We start from the raw sequence: 15,366 nt of genomic DNA on the forward strand, positions 1-15,366 counted from the left end.
GCAGCGCAGGGAGAGAATGAGAAGTTTGCGTACTTTGTTTTTGGCCAAAGCAAGAACTATATGCACTCATGCTAAGGGAAATGCTGCTTAAATATGCTATTTACTTCCTAAGAGTTTGTTTATGCCCAGATTCCACATAAAGGGGGTGATAGTGTTGACAGAAATGAAAAATGTTTCAGGTTTCCAACTTTCAAAATGGGGGAGGAGGTTAGCTCCTGTACAACTTAAGGGTAAGAAAAAATGTGGTTGCTCTCTCCTTTTCTCAATCTCTTTTGAGCCTGTCTAAACTGTCTATGAAATAGCCATGAGACATTTAATTGGCTATTCAGTAATAAGGTTTTAAAAAGTGATAGCATTAATAAAATGAATATATATATGCTATGTTACTGCCCATCCTGTCTGATGTTTTAATGAGAGGATAAGTAGTCTACATTGCTTTATTAGCTAGTCTGTGTAAATAAGCTGACCGTGCTTATTAGAGCTGATGTTGCATCGTTTGGATCTTGAAGAAAATGTACCCACTAGAATGCCTGTAGAATTAGCAGTTTGGAATTTTCCTGCTGTAGGTGCTTTTATTAAAAGAAATAATTTCAGAAGTGTCTGTAATACTTTACAAGTAATGTAAAGTTTGTCCATGCAGGGAGTTTTGAGCATTTTGTATCTGAGGTTAAGCAACTATGACAGTATGTGATTTCTACATTACACTATGAAAGCTTGTAATGTTGAAGAGTAGTTTAAAGAACTTAAATTCCTTTATATTAATTAAATATCCTGATTCTACTATTGTAGGGTACAACACTACAGGTAAATGTGCATTTTGCTCTAATGATGTCTAAATATATAATGTACCTAGGGAAATTAGGGTCCAAATTAATTCTCAATGCATGGTAATAATATTAGGGATATCACATTAGCCTTCCTGGAACGAATTGGACACCAAAGATCTGTTTAGGTACCATTAGCAACAGGATAAATTACATTGTTTTAGGAGCAGATGGGGATATAACTGTTTTTTGAGAAATAATAAATTTGCAGGAAATATACAGGGTGGGTTTATTCCACTGAATAACATTATCAAGGGGTGCAGCGTAGATACCAGAGAGTAGATACGAGTATGGTATCAGTTTTATTGTTGCACAGTGTATCAGGATGAAGATATCAGACATGCCCAAGGAGAATATCATGGTTCCACTAAAGTGGAAGGTGTTTTCACTAATGTGGGAGATAAAGGGATACATTTCACAACTTTAATATAAATAAATATAATTTAGCAACAGTATATATATATATTTTTTTTAATAAATGGAATTTATTCACGAATACCTAAGGATAGGTTAGAACAGGGCAAGTACTGTTTACAGCTTCAGTAAGGATTCTCTGTTGTATACAACCTCTGTAGCGCACGTATGGATTGTTGAGAGATGATGAATGATGCTGTTAGACTGCAGTTTGTTACATATGAAAAGGAAATGGATGGATGTACACATAACTAACAAGAAGTTATAGATATAGGGAACAGAGAGGTTTTGGATAAATGTATTTATTATAAAGTTTTATATAGTGCGAACTTGATACCGAAGGATAAAATGCCTTCACAACAAAGTGATATTTAAAATAAATAAATAAATAAAAAATGGAAAAAAAAGAGAGGCTGCTGAAAACATGCTGTCCCCATAAAGTGATTACCTTGAACTTGTGGTCCCCTTAGAGCCTGTTGTGCCTGATACCAGTACAATATTATTATGTGTACCTGTAGAGGCAGAGTATTTTTCTCTCCTCAGTGGGTTTTAGCATTAAAGTCCATCCACTGGGTGGAAAACTCTTTGCCATCATACTGAGATACCAAATCCACTATGTTCACTGTGAGTCCCAATGTCAATGCGCAGGCAGTAAAGAGAGACTTGGACCACCTATGCTTGGAAGGCGGTATATTGTCTTGCAGTAAGCTGATAAGCTCCTTGTGACATCTCCATCACTTGAGGCCTGTGAAAGACTGTGACAAAAGACACTGTAGCTCTGCTGAACTACCTCCAGGAGAGAAGAGAAGCCTCATTGTCAAAATGCCAGTGCTGCCAAACTGAGATGACTTACCTGGGTTTTGTGATATTCCAAGGTACCCGCAGCATATCACCTGACAGAATTAAATTGTTTCAGGGCATTCATCTCCTGCCCACCAAGAAAGGAATGATGGGGCATATTATCAAGCCTGTGCGCTAAAATTATCGCCGCTTTATCGGCCGAAAACGGCCGATAAAGTGGCGATAATGGGCTTGATAATATGCTCTATGGAATTCCAATTGAAGCACATGTTAGATGTGAAGACATCTAACATGGGCTTCGATTGGAATTCCACAGAGCATATTATCAAGCCCATTAACGCCGCTTTATCGGCCGTTTTCGGCCGATAAAGCGGCGATAATTTTAGCGCACAGGCTTGATAATATGCCCCGATGTCCTTCCTGGGGATAACGAACTGCTGCCACCAATGGATAATGAATGCAGATGCTATGACTGTTACAAAATGAACTTGCAAACTGTTTCAAGAAATTGAAAGAGACATTGTGTACTGCACCTTCATGAGGACTGCTGGTCTGCCTGAATACAAACTGCCTTTCCATCTCTGTTTCAGAGCAAAATAACATTGCAAAAGAAGTGATGCTGCCAATGGTGTGCTGACACAGCTGGAAAAGAAAGGCCTGTGGGACACAACTATGTGACTTTGCTTTCTGCAGTGACTAGGGGTCAGCAGCTGTGATGGTGGAGGGGATGGCTATCATTGTGTTGGACTATACCTGTATTGTCTAGGTGCCATATTTGGTGCAGTGGTTGCTGTCTGGATCGACACAACGTTTTTCTGCTAGCAGGCACACAGGTTATAATGGCACCATGTAAGATGCCCACCTGTTAATTTGTCAAAAGTATTACCTACAATATGTTATGCTGATGAGATCCACTCTCTTAGGAAAAGATATGACCCCTAAGTAAGTTGGTGTTGAGATTGTAGAAAACGGCACCCCGCCAAGATTAGACACCATTAAAAAAGGTAGACTATAGGAGTGGTACACTGATGGTTCCTCCTGCAGACTGATAGACACTGATTACAGAGCAGGGTATGCTATAGCAATAGTTGAAGTGCAGCTCTGCCATTTGGAACATCTACCCAATAAGATGAGCTGTATTCTGTGACAAAAGCATGAATACTAGTCAAAGGGTAAAAATGTTAACATTTAAACTGACTCACATTATGCTTTGCAGTTCTTATTTGTGGCCAGCTGTGGAAGTACCACAGATGCATATCAGAAGCAGGGCACCTTATTAAAAATGGTCCTTAGGTAAGGATCTTGATAAAAGAAATACCATTGTATACTAGGATAGTGATAATAAAATGTGAAGCATACACAGGAGCTAATACTAAGTTAGCCAAAGATGATGCCATTGCTGACACAGCATTAAATGAAAATATGTTACAGCCAGTGCAGATGGGACTAATGAATAAAGCATTCCAAAAATACAACTCATTCAGAGACAATTGTTGTAAGATAATGTAAAGGAAGAACAATGGTCTCCAACAACAGATGAACATAGAGGGAGGATTGATGATGGATGTGAGCTGAATAATGAAGAGAGTGTGGGCCTACCAGGATGAGATAGATGCCTGTTTCCCCACGCAGTATGTTCCTTTCTCTTACAAGACTGGAGCAGGGACCCTCTGATATTGCACAAGGGAGGATGAATGCGCAGATGCATGTTGCTTCCCAGTGAATGGATTTAAATATTTGCTGGTGTGGGTGGATATGTTTTCAAAATGAATGGAGGTGTATCCAACAGGGAAGAATAATGCAGCAACTGGGGCGCAGTACTTCAGTAAAGCCATCTCTCCAAGGCTAGGGACCCAGCAGGGAATGAATAGCGATAAAAAGGAGATCACTTAGTGACTACATTTAAGCTGAAGAGGTTGGTTTTGGGAATAAAGTATAACATGCATACCCCCTACCACCCTCCAACTTGAGGCCAGGAGGAGTAAATGAACTCCAAAATAAAAATAAAAATACAAAAATAAATTATTAGTAAAAGCTGTTTCTTTTAGTTTTAGGTGGACTGGACCACAGACGGTGAACCACCTCCATGAATGGATTGAGGGGAGAAGACGCAAGGCAGCGCCTCAACGCCTGAGAGGACGGTACCAGAAAGAGATGACCATCTGTCACCAGAGGACCTGAGCAACACAGCAGTCAAGAAGAGGACAGACCAGACCATTTCTACGATCCATGAGGGCCCATCATAAAGTGTCAGAGGGACACAACATCTACATCTACTGATGCTGCAGTGTGAATTACACATGATGGTCTGCACCTGCAGAAAAATAGACTGAAGAGGACAACGCAGGGCAGGTCCGTGACACTGCCCCTGAACAAGACGGCTGCGGACTAGGAGGAGAAGCAGATGACCGCTTACTGCGTGTCTTTAAACTACTGACACTTGCAAAAGGTGCCCAGGAACTAAGTAAAAAGTGCCACTGTATGCATTGAACGGAGAAAATATTTGTTGGACACTTACTGCTGGTATCACAAAAGCCTGCTGATATAATATTGATATCATCAAGATGTATCAATGTGACAATATATGCTTTTTATGCAAAGACTGTGTAATGCCATCCAAAGATATGTAACTAATGTTTCCTACAAATATAGACATATATATATATATTTTGGTTTTACACTAATGTTGGATAGGTATATCCAAAAGGGGGGATTGTTACAAAATATATATGAATATCCATATACATTCATTTGCATGTACTTCCAAAGAGTTTATGATTATATAAGATCACATAAACATGAGGCCTGGAGCTCAAAATGGCTTCCTATCTGACCTTGACTGGACAAGCTTCAACAAGCTATTCTGTACACCCTAACAGGTCACCTTGCTTGTCTTGACTACATAATATGCAAATGTTACACAGTGCAGAGCCTGCCTTTCTGGACTGCCCATATCTGGCTGTTTTGCATGGTGCAGACATTGCACATCCATGTCAGCCATATTTGGCTTGGTGCCTTATTCTAAGTTCCGCTGACATGGCACTGCCTACAGTATATAATACCTAGAAACTTGTCACTCTGGGAAGAAGCGGTCTGAGAGCCCCTAAGGTGGCAGATCTAACTTCTTCCTTGCTAATTAGCAATGATGCATGCTTTTGGTACCAATAAATACATTTCACTCTGTTTCTGAGCAACCTGCTGTGTCTGGTGAGTTTCATTCATGATATGCTCCTGGGAGGGTGCCAGTATTCCCCCATCAACGTCATTCTTCCGGGCTAACTTCCACATGTCATGCGCCAGAGTCACGTGACATGGCTCACTCCAGACATACCCAAAAGGCCCAAATGTGTACTAATAATAAAATCAGAAAGATAGATATTATTTTCAAGAATAAATGGTTTCACTGTATACCACCCTTCTCTACTCTAATCCCTTTTACATATTAATACTTTCCTCAAATTAGCATAAGTAAAAGAGCTCCATTTAGTTTAAAGCAAGTGGATGCAAAGCATGTGAGTCTTCAAGAAGCCATATTAATACCTTCTACCCATTGAGCAAGAATTTCCCTCCAAGCGACAGCTCGTCATACTGTGTAGATGCAGTTGATGCATGCGCAATAAAGATTTCCTGTTAGCAGCTATTTTAGAAAGCCACTCTAGTTACTCATGTTAATAAACACATACGCCTGCTTCTCTGCCCCTTAATTTGATGTAGTGCATAGTAGTTTCTCACAATACGTAATTAAGAACATGTGAGGAAGTTAAATGAGAGTATTGCTTCCGAGCAAGTCTCTTTTCTACGAGTCTTTGCTCCATCAATCCCATCTCTGATGGCATTTTGAGCCATCACAAAATTACCCATTCCAATCAGATGCCAAATTTAGCATATCTCAGTTTCCTTTCCTCCCTTTCGTTCTTAATTCCATCTTTCATCCTTTTACACAGTTTTCCCATTATTTCTTCTAATTGAATCTCTTCATACTTTCTTTTCTTTTTCATTTACTTCATATCTTCCCTTTCCTCTTTTTCTGCGACACTTACTCTATATAATTATTGTTACAACTATTATTGCTATACCAACTAATAGAAGAATTATTTGCCCTAAAATAATTTTTCCTAAATTAGAAACCAAAGTCCCTATTGAAGAGATACTCTTTGTTAGTATTTCCCATACACTGTCAACCTCCAGTGGTTTTAAATCTTAATGAGATTTTGCAATATTTTCAATAAATCCTTTAATTTCCCTACTTTTATCAGGTATGTAAGTGCAACAATGTTGAACTTTCAACATTCTACAGATTCCGCCCTCTTTTGCCAATAAAATATCAAGAGCAAGTCGATTTTGTAAAACCATACATCTAATCGCAACCATTTTCGTATTAATCATCAAGAAACCCCCAGCAGTATCAGTCGAGAGACAATCAACCACTGTTGACAACTGACAAATTCTATGTGAATTTCGAATGACTCCCACTGAATGTATCAATGCACCAAAAAAAATTTCACCTATTATTTCAAAAAAACGAGCTCTCTTTCCTCATGTTAGTTCGTTAGTGCTTTCATTGTTTCCAGTGATTCTTTTTATGTGATATATTTTTGGAAATACTATGCCAAAGTAGCAACCTCCGTAACCGTGCAGGTAGCTTATAGTAAGCATTATTCCCACACACTTAGTAAACCCCAGGAAACACCGGATCAGTTCCCCCTTTTAGTCCCCAACCTTCAAGAATCAGGAAGTTTTGTTCACATTCACCGGAACCAATAAATATGTTATTATATTCTGTCTTTAACCTATGGAGGCCGGTTTTCCCTTTCTTCTCAAAGTCTAGATACATTGCAGCATGAGCCTTGCCAGTTGCATAAATTCCTTCTTTCCCCGCCCATGGAGGTACATGGGCTTTCTTTTCAGCAGCTTTCTTTTGGAAATCCTGTCTCCTTTCCTCAATTAAATTCAAAAACACTGTCTCTTTTTCACTTAATGTGCATGTTATATTATTCTTGTGTGCCTTAACTAACAGCCAGATTCATCATTGTCCCGTTTTGCGAGTCCTTAATAGCGATTATTAAGGAATCGCTATTAAGGATTTGCAAAACGGGATTCATGTAGGAATCGCAAAATAAATTGCGATTCCTACAGCTTCCTTATTTGCGATTAGCAAATTGCTAATCACAAATAAGGAATAACTCCCCATTCATTCCTATGGGCCTGGCCCATAGGAATGAATGGGGAGTTATTCCTTATTTGCGATTAGAAATTTGCTAATTGCAAATAAGGATGCGATTTCAAGGGTGCCAGCGGTATCCAAAGGACACCCTGTAGCACCCCTGAAATGAAAATGTAGACTGATGTTGCGCACACACAAGTCAGACTTCGCGGTAAATAGCGGCCAAAAATTGCGAATTCGCAAATAAAAAATGGTTAATGAATTGCATTTAAGGAATCTCAAATAGAGATTTCTTAAATGCAATTCCTCGCAATTTAGAGATTTTGCTATTAGCGATTATTGCATTTGGGATGATGAGTCCCAAATGCAAAAATTGCGCTCGCAAAGGGCCAGATTCTCAGAATCTGGCCCTTTGCGAGCGCAATTTTCAATGATGAATCTGGCTGTAAATCTATTGACTACATTCTTAAGAAAAATTCTCCTTTAATCTGTGCATCTTGACTACTAAGCACTGGATTCATATTCTTTCGAATAGGAAATTCTGAAAATACTACATCTAAGTTTGAATAATAATACTGAAGTTTCCCTGTTCTATAAAACAAACTTGTTAATATACTACATGAAATACCATATGTTAAAGGTAAATGATGGTAAGTGACACCTTCTGATACGGAAGCTGGTAATTTCATACATACATAACAATCACTAATCTACATTGTATCTACGTATTGGAATAATAACTTTGTGAAAACATTTAATGATGTGTCATTATCTGATACTGTGTAAAGTACATCTATCTCCTCTCCGGCTTCTAATTCTACCCTATCTCCTTTTACTGTAGCTACCATTCTACTATTAACTGTCTCATTCTTCTTGTTAGCTATCATCAAATAAAGCACTGCTAATGTTAGGAATATCCATACTGTAATTACAAACAAAATGCTACATATACAAACTCTACAGCAATTTTGTATGCAGTTTCGTTTTGTTCGTTCAATAACCCTGTTTTATAGCCATTTTAGTCTAAGAAGATTTCTCTCCTTTTCTTTTCTTTACTTGTAAATTCAGGACTCTGGGTTTTCAAGGAGACTCGCTTTCCCTTAATCAATCTGTGCAGCATTTATCTCTTCCTCTCTCTCTTCGCTCAAATCTAAATGTTGATCAAAGTCTTCCAATATTATGTAAGCCCACTCAGGACCCTTGAATTTATTGTTAAAAATTCTCAGTCTTGGACTTCTTCGAGTGTTTTTCACAATCGACTGCTTAGACTGAATATGACTAGTAACCTCATTTACTTGCTTAGTCTTTCATTTGTTTTTCTCAGACAGTATTTTAATCTTTTGACTCCACCTGGCCAGTTGTCACCTTTTCAAACCCTTTTAACTTGTACTGCACTTTCACCCTCTTTGTCTCTCTCTAGAGCTCTTTATTTTCGTTATGTTTAGGCACAATCCGTTCTTCCTCTTCTTCAGAGTCACTCTCTACCTGTTCCTGTTCAGGTCTTAGATTTGTTGCTTTATGTACCTGAACTTTTTCTTCTCCCTCTATCTGGCCCTGTTCAGTTCTTATTTCAAGTTGATATTCTTCTGCCTGAACCTGTTCTTCTTCTCCTAACTGATCCTGTTCAGGTCTTCCTACAATTGGCTTTTCTGTTGCCTGAATTGTTCTTCTTCTCCTGTCTGTCCCTGCTCAGGATCCTTGATATGTCTGTTTGCCTGTGTTTGTTCTTCTTTCCCTGTCTGGTCCTGCTCAGGGTCTGCAGTAGTCTTGTTCACTTCTTCCTGACCGTGTTCTTCTATACCTATCTGGTCCTCACTACTTCCCAGTCTGTCTAATCTTGTTCTTCTTCTTGTTTGAATAATACCTTCTGGTATGTAAACCACTGGTATTCAGCCCTCCTGACTAGTGCTGGGTTGTTCCTCGGCTATTGTTTCAGAATCTATTGCTCTAGATTCTTCGACGTCACATTCTTCAGCTATTTCAACTGTTTCATTCAGTTGTTGTCTCTTTTCAATGGGGCCTGGTACCTTTTTGGTGTGACTGGCATGAATCCAATTGGGTAAACCTGCATACTTCACTGCTGTAGTAGTGTCCAGTATGACCTGTTGTGGTTCATCCCACCTGGGTGCTTAGCATGTTTTTCTGGTGTGTTTCTTCACTACCATCCAGTCTCCAGCATTCAAATCATGCGCTTGTGCTGGCTGCCTGGCAACTGCGTCTTCTCCAATCTGGTGAGAGACCGAACACACTAGGTAAGCCAATTCTTTGCAACAGTCCAATACCACATCATCAGTTATATTCATTAATTTGTGACCAGTAATAAGTGCTTGTCTAATTTCCTTTCCCATGAGGATTTCATGGAGACTCAATCCTGTTTTTCTGTCAGGAATACTTCGGGAGTCCCATCAACGCAAGAGGCAATGCATCTGGCCATTTCAGTGATGTGGATGCACAGACTTTGCTGAACCTTGATTTGATTGTGCCATTTAATTCCTCAACCACTCCAGAGGCCTCTGGGCGGTATGCAAAGTGCAGTTTTTGTTCAATTTTAAATGCTTCACAAATTAGACGAGTTATTTCATTATTAAAATGAAGTCGTCTATCTGATTCCAAAGTTACTGGAAAACAAACTCTAGGTATCAACTCCCTCAACAATAGTTTAGCACCTGTGAGGCTGTCATTTCTCCTCGTGTGGGTATACTTCCACCCATCATGAAAACAAGCACACTGTTCACAAGGACATACTTCATTTAAAAAAAAAATGTTTTATTAGTTCCAAAACAAGCGTATTAAGACATAATTAGGATACAAGGTCTAATAGGTGCTCATCTGTCAACAACATACTCTGGTCGCAGCCATGTACAAGTTACATATCCGTGGCCAACAGTTTTTGTATACCAATCCTCAAGACAATAGCACCAATTTGCACCCAGATTACTGAGAAATAACATATTAGTAAAAGCCCGTTAACAATGAAAGACATAGGAGCTGCATCTGGGCAGCACGCTGTAAAACAAAAAGGAACTAACGAAACCACCTATATAGAGAGGTTACTGCCTTAAAGGTTCTTGCCGCTAGTACTACATATTGACAAGCCATGGAGGTCTGCGGCTCAGATATCCCTTCTCTCCAGTGCTTTTGGATGGTCGAGACGAGGGCCAAGTGGAGCAGATAGTCCCCATGAGGCAGGTAGTACCTGTCCTGCAATGCATCGAAGGGAAGCAGGGTGTTATCCTCATGTAGATCCCCTAATGTAGACAGGCCCCTCTCCCCCCAGTCAGTCAGTGCCGCCCAGTTCCACCGTGTGGTAGAGCAGTGCACGTGGCCAGAGGGATCTCAGGTGCGTAGGGATGTGCAAACTGTGTTCTCCATTTGCTCCTGTTCCAAGAAAGCTGAAACATCCGTAACACGTTATGGAGTGCCTTGAGCAACAATGACAGCTGTAAAATAATATGAGACAATAGCTGTCCAGGGACCCAGCTGTCCTCCCGTTCGTAGGGTCCCTAAAATTCCAGCACTACTGCTTGGGTAAGCCACTGTAATTAGGTCGTCAAATAATATGTCTCAAAGTCAGGCACCGTCAGACCACCATCGGCCTTTGGTTTCATGAGAGCTTTCAGCGCCACCCTTCATCTGCCAGCAGCCCAGAGAAAACCGGTTGTCATCATTTGAAGCCGTTTAAAAATCTACGCAGGTTTCCAGATTGGGAGGGTCCAAAAATAATACAGGAGCCTAAGGAGGGCTACCATTTCAGTTCTCAGTGGCCGTAAAGGTCCTGGACTTTCTTCAGGGCAATTGATAACCCACTATGTGAGGAAACTAATAAGGATGGGAGGATCCTATCCTATCAGTGATACATGGGCAGAGTAGCTGCTCCTCGTGGTGTGTAATATGTAGTGTGTATCATCTGCCAGACTTCATCCAATTTGGGAAAGTTGACCACTTCACACAGGACTGGAAGGATAATGTGGGTGGTCTTCAATTTGAAAAGTCACCCAGCATCTCAACCTATTCAGGTTCTTGGGGAGTTTCTAGCTACAGCTGACCTTTAAAAACTTGATAGGACGTAGGCAGAACGTTTAGCCAAGGTAAAACAGTAGGAAAAGTTAGGGGAGCAAATAAACATATGACGCGGAAAAAGACTCCTGGGGTAGATGGCCTGCCGATCGAGTTTTATCTGACTTACATCAACCTCTTAGCCCCAAAGCTAGTGATCCTTTATAATGAGGCGAAAAGCGTGAGACAACTGCCTGTCACTACTCGCAAAGCTATTATTTTCCCACTGCTAAAACCAGGGAAATCGCCGTCTGATAGGACCGCTTATCGCCCCCTATCCATGCTTACTACTGATTAAAAGATCTTAAGTCGGATCCTGGTGACCCGACTGCTCTCACATATGTCCCACTTGGTACACAGGGATCAGACGGGATTCATCCCAACAAGGAACACCGCCACCAACATGAGGCGTCTGCTTCGCATATTGGAAGCTGATTCCTATCCGAGGGCATCCACTGCCATTATTTCGGTCGATATTAAAAAAACATTTGACAGTCTAGAATGGCCCTACTTATTTCAGGTCATGCGCAGTTTTGGCTTGGGCGAAACGTTTGTGGCTTGGACGGCATTGTTATAAAAATATTCCACCACTGATGTTAAAATGGGTGGATTGATCTTGGATGCTTGTGCAGTGAGCCGCGGGACGTGGCAGGGATGCCCACTCTCCCCTCTGTTATTTGCCCTGGCCATGGAGCCTCTAGCGGCCCATTCCCGGACGGGACGGCGGTATTCGGGACTCTGTGTGCGTGGCCTCACTCATTACATCACACTCTATGCCGATGACCTCCTCATGTCCCTAGCACATACGGCTGATTCCCTCATTGGAGCGAAGCGCCTACTCCAGGATCTCGAGGTGGTTGCGGGACTCAGGGTGAATTGGGTGAAGTCCTGTCTGTTCCCCACTGCCCCATTGGAAGGGGGCCCTTTAATTGCTGATGGTGTGCAGTGGAAATATCATTGATTGACATACCTGGGGACTCGTATTTATCATACGCCGGCTGATCTATTGGAGGGTAATGTGGGTAGAGCCATGGGGGCCTTAAAGGTAGCCTGGAATTTTGGGGGACCTTACCGCTCTAGGTAGCTGGCCGAGTGGCCCCAGCAAGGGTAGCTTGGAAACACTGGAGCTGGATTTCTCGGCATGAGAAAAGACAGTATCTCTCAGTGCGTCTGCTGGAGGGTCGGCTTCCTTCGGCACTTGCTGTAGCGGGATGCGTCGGGCAAGTAGATAGTCGAACTGCTCCAAACCACTGTGTCTTTGCTAAGGCAAGTGTGGGCATATTTATACTTTGAAGTTGCCGAGTTTGACGTAAAGGTGGACATAATAACGTCATTAAAGACTCTCGTCTCTTTGAAAACTCCATGAGTTCTTGAACAAGTCAGTTCTCGAGCAAGGAAAAGTCCCTAGCTGCTGAAACCGAGTTTTCCAAGAAATCGTTGTAGATGTAGATTTTCGGAACTAGTGTAAGTAGCCCTGCCGTATTAGGACTGCATGAGCTATGCCTAAATATGGTTATGATTTCTATGCCTATATGAGGATATGGTGATTTATACCTACATAAGGGCATGAATCGGGAAAATTACAATAGTGTCTTAAAATGGTTTACAACACACCAAGATAAGGGCCATTAAGAGAGCCGGGTACACAGCATCCACTTTTGCTCCGGGGAGGTCTTCCCCAGCCGAACCTCAGCTGTTAATCAGGTGTAGCATCACAGGTCCCCGATCACTTGTGGGAATGCAACCTACAGTGCTTGTAAACCCCCAGCGTTCACAACTTGTCAGTGATGGCCCACCAGATTTGTTTCTTTTGGTGGGGCTGACCTGGACAAAGCACAAAAAAATGTACACTTTATATATCCGCATCATAATGTTTGTCACTACCTTTGGAACAGCATAAGGACAAAAATAACTCATTATCTGATCTTACATGTTAGTGATTTAAAAACTATAAAGAGCATTATTCAGAGCCCTGTTCAAAATTTCGGGTTCTGTTTTAATTGAAAGTCCTAGCATAGGAACTATTATCCAAATAAGCTCCTTTATTAAAGCCACATATCTGAGGAGACTTAAGATCCATTGTAAGGGACTCACTAATTCTCTTTCACAAAAGTTTGAAGGCAACATCCATGTAGGTAATTATTATCTGAACCATCATTTCATGTAATATGAGCACCCAACATCTTTAGAGAAGGCTCTCTACTGCACTGTGTTTAAATAAAAAAAAATGTTGAAGAAAAACATTTGAGCCTCATAAAACTTGTTGAAATGCCTCTTTTTTTGTGTACACTGTGGGTAGAATATAATTTTTAAAAGAAAATGTGGGGCCTTTACCTGAGCTTCTGCAGAGCCACACAGTTGGCTGTAGTAGGCCTCTTCTGTAATCATTTCCAGCTAGACGCCCTGGCTCCTGAAGACTGAGCCAATTTTGGGTGCAGAGGTTGGTGAGCAGCTATGTCAGAGGAGGTGTGCACAGGAAAAAAGTTAGGAGACAAGTGATTGAATCTCGCAATCCATTTATGTCATTATGATAAATGCATACGTCAGTGGCCATATATGCCAACCATTGCATGTTTCGATGTCAATCACAGATTGTGAACCAATGGCAGTGTATTTCCTAAAGAGTGGGGTGTCCCGGATGACGGAATATGTCATGTCTTGCTTGACGAACACTTCAGGCACCTTAGGTATCCCGTATGCTGAAATTCATAACAATCGGTGGAGATTGATAAAATGGTGGAGGTTTACTTACAAGATTAACTTTATTAGGACATCCATCAGAGATATTACGTTAGGCTTAAGCAGCATTCAACAATGCTATTTGTTGGGTTATAAATAACAGGTGGTGTATTTTAAAACTTCGTTGATGGATTAGAAATAAATCATCGCAAACAATGCATAGAATTTACATTAAAAGCAAAGAAAAGTGGTAGACATATCTATAGGCAAAATGTACATTTTAAACAATACATCTATGATTTTTTCAATGTCGAGCGCAACCTGGACATGCTGGGCAAGCAGGAGGGCGAAAATGGCAGCAATGGGGTTTTTCCTGTTTCCCGGACTCAACCACCACGCAGAAACAAGATGTCATCTAAAAATACTGGTTCACAAGGCAGACAGTTTTGGACTTTGCCCACCAACTAAAGACTTAACTGGAGCCACGAAACTGCAGCCCCCACAGCAATCATACCCCTGGAAAAAACAATGGCAGTCCTGCATTTTGCAGACACTGGTTATTTCCAATACACAGTTGGGGTCTGTTGAGGAATGTCCCAAACCTGTTTCTCATGTGTGCTCTTCAAAGAGTTCATCAATCTGATGCTCAATAGCACAATGTCTCCATCCACTTTCCAACTGATGTGGCTACCATAAACACTATTACCGGAGATCTTTATGCCCTGGCAGATATCAATGCCCTCTGCGCCATTGATGGACACATACTGCTTTCTTTCCACTCCAGGACCGAGAATACGTTTTCAGAAATCTGAAGAACTTCCATTCCCTCAGTATGCAGCTGGTTTATATTCAGGACATGTACATCACAAGGGTATGTGCACAATTCCCTAGATTCAGCCATGACTCGTTTGTGCTACACAACTGCAGCATTAAACTATATCAGTAAGTATACTACTCCATAATAAAAAATGTGTCTAGCAGTCTTTTTTTTAAGTTCAAGAAAGCTTTATTGAGTAATATAAAGGTGTCAATACAGAGTATAACTTAATATCCTCATAATGCAGAATCTAGCATAAACAAATTTAGAAGTTTACGAATCAGACTTATAAATGACAATACAGTAAAATATAAGTAATATCTAAAATCTGAGCATTAATGAAGTAGAGAAGAAAATAGAAACATTTAGGGGATCAGGGATGTTTAGGAACTTCTTGCTGTAATCGTTGTGGTTAAGAGAATCTTTGATCACTCATGTCAAAAAATTATTGTAACAGGTGACCATAAATCCAAACGTTTCGTTGCTAAATTTAAAGGGTAAACAAAAGCAGTGTCTAATATGTGGTTATGGCAAACATTGTACCACCAGGCTCTATAGGAAATTTTTGTGAAATATTTTCAGTTTATAGTGATTTGCTGAAAAGCGACAGC

The sequence above is a fragment of the Lissotriton vulgaris genome, chromosome 3_1, assembly GCF_964263255.1.
Source record: "Lissotriton vulgaris chromosome 3_1, aLisVul1.2, whole genome shotgun sequence".
In the NCBI taxonomy this organism is placed as follows: Eukaryota; Metazoa; Chordata; class Amphibia; order Caudata; family Salamandridae; genus Lissotriton; species Lissotriton vulgaris.